Source organism: Penaeus vannamei, chromosome 3 (genome assembly GCF_042767895.1).
Source record: "Penaeus vannamei isolate JL-2024 chromosome 3, ASM4276789v1, whole genome shotgun sequence".
Taxonomy (NCBI): domain Eukaryota; kingdom Metazoa; phylum Arthropoda; class Malacostraca; order Decapoda; family Penaeidae; genus Penaeus; species Penaeus vannamei.
In genome coordinates, this window is record NC_091551.1 from 46,563,707 (window position 1) to 46,566,206 (window position 2,500).

The 2,500-nt window shown below is 39.2% G+C and overlaps 1 protein-coding gene across 2 annotated transcripts in view; it reads left to right on the forward strand.

Annotated features, from left to right (window-relative positions):
• Positions 1 to 2,500, forward strand: part of LOC113805203 (atrial natriuretic peptide receptor 1-like) — a 427,681-nt gene that overhangs the window by 114,459 nt on the left and 310,722 nt on the right. Inside the window, exon 1 of one of the 2 annotated variants that reach the window (XM_070113814.1) lies at positions 1,835 to 2,409. The exons of the other annotated variant lie outside the window; for it this stretch is intronic. The gene's annotated coding sequence lies outside the window, so the exon portion shown is untranslated. Of the gene's footprint in view, positions 1 to 1,834; positions 2,410 to 2,500 lie in introns of those variants that run through there. 2 annotated transcript variants of the gene reach the window in all.

Sequence of the window (2,500 nt, forward strand, 5' to 3'; positions counted from 1 at the left end):
GCTGGCGAAAATGTACGAACTTGCTACACCCGCCCCTTTAACGAAATTCCTGCCGTACGTATAGGGGAGGGGAGGAACGAGGGAGAGGAGGAAGTGGTGATAAAGGAGGAAGAGGAGGAGGGGGTGATGAAGGAGGGAGAGGAGGAAGTGGTGATAAAGGAGGAAGAGGAGGAGGGGGTGATGAAGGAGGGAGAGGAGGAAGTGGTGATGAAGGAGGGAGAGGAGGAAGGAGTTAAGAAGGAAGGGAGAGGAAGAAGGGTGATAAGGAAGGGAGAAGAGGAGGGGGTGATGAAGGAGGGAGAGGAGGAGGGGGTAACAAAGAAGGGAGAGGAAGAGGGAGTGATGAAGGAGGAAGAGGGAAAAGAGAAAGAGAGGGAATTAGAGAAAAAAGAAGTAATGTTGACGATAGAAGAGGAAGAGAAGAGGAGATAGGGAAGAGATGAAATATGTGATAAAAGAGGAAGAAGGTGAAGTGGAGGGAAGGGAGATGAAGGAAGAACAGGAAGAGGATGAAGATGAGGAAAAAAAAGGAGGAAGGGAAGAAGAGTAAGAGGAGGCGGTGCAGGGAAACAAAGGATAAGAAGGAAGAGAGGAAGAGGAAGAAGAGGATAATAAGGAAGAGAAGGAGAAGGAGAAGGAAGAGGAGGAAGAGATAGAGTAGGGGAGAATTAAGGAAGAAAAAGAAGACGAGGAGGTGCAGGAGATAAAAAAAGAGGATAGGGAGAAAGAAGAGGAAGAGGTGGAGATGGTAGAAGAGGAAGAAGAACAAGAAGACTTTAAAAAATATACTGCGTGAATTTTGCAAAAAAAAAGAAAAAAAAAAGGGGATTATATTAGTATCCTGTTGTTATTTATTTCACACTAATTATATCCATAATATACTTATGTATTATTATACATATTATCATCATACTTATATATTATTTTACTTAATTATTTATCATTATTCTTATTATCATTATACTTATTTATTGTTATACTTATTTATTATCATACTTATTTGTTATTATACTTATCAATATCATACTTATTTATTATCATATTTATTCATTTATCATTATACTTATTTATTATTATACTTATTATACTTATTTCGACCAATGTTTCCATTATCCTTTCATTATCATTATCATCACTATATTAATTACTGATGTTTTTACAGTTTCATTATCATCATTACTGTTATTATTATCATTATTATTATCATTATCATTGTTATCATTATTATTATCATCAATATTTTTATCACTATCATTATCATTATTATCACTATTATTATTATCATTATTATTATTATCATTATCATTATTATCACTATTATGATTATTATTATTATTATTATCATCATTATATACATATATATTTTCATGAAGATAAGAGGTGCTATAAATTGCTTCCGTGCAACTCAAAAGCTTTATCAGTGTCCTAGCGTGAAACACAAGTTCAATTTAACAATGATAATCCCGTTTATCAGAAACTGAGGCGTTATCTCATGCACTGGATAAAAAAAAGAATGAAAAAACAAAATCATGCATACAGGAAAAAGAAAGGGAAGAAGCAAAGGAAAAGAATAATAGAAGAAAAAAACAGTGAGGAAAATGGGTCACGCAGGAAATGGTGCGTGAATTCGAAGAGAAATTATTTCTACCAGAAGTTTCTATAATGAGTATTGTCGATATGATCCTCGTATACCATCCGTGAGAAGGGGGGGAAAAGCAGATATAAAAAGAAAAATGAGCAGAAGCGATAATCCGCGGTTTAAGAAAGAAGGAGATAAGATTTATCCGAGCTCGAATTCGCTTCCATCATGGCGGCTCAGATAAGGCTCGACTCGAGAGAGCGAGTCAGTGTTCGAGCGGAGGTCGCGAGAGACGGAGGTGCACTTTTAGCGGTCTCGTGTCGGTCTCCTTCAGTGAGCGCCCCCCGTCGGTTGTGACTTCCCGAGATTCCCACTTGAGAGCTCTCTTTCTCTCTCTCTCTCTCTCTTCCTTTCTCTCGTCCTGTTCCGAGCGCTTTTGGGAGAGATCTGCGCGCGAGAGAGAAATGGTAAAGAGCGAGACAGCCTCCAGGTGGACGACATGAGAAGCGTCTCGAGGTTCTCTCCAGCCGTCATGAGCGACACCTTTCCCAAGTCGAAGCCAGAGACGAAGTTTTCGTTCGCGGTTTAAATTTGACGTTTTTAAATCTCTCTTTTTTTTTCTCTTCGAGTGTCCGAAATGGCATGTGCTGCATATCGATCTCGGTGACAGTGAGTGGGAAGTTAAAGTTAGCCTCTGCAACAAGGTTTGAACTCGTCGAACTTCTCTGGTGTCTCCCCCCCCACCCACTCGTCCGAAAGTGCTGCTGAATGGACCGAAGCGAAAGTTATTGTTAACTCTTAAATGCTGCAGGACATGATCACGCCAGCAGGTAGTGTAGACTTTTATTTGTTTCTTCTTTATCTTCGTGTGTTCTTCTGTTCTCATTTTCCCTTCGTATCGGGAACGTACGAGAAAGATGG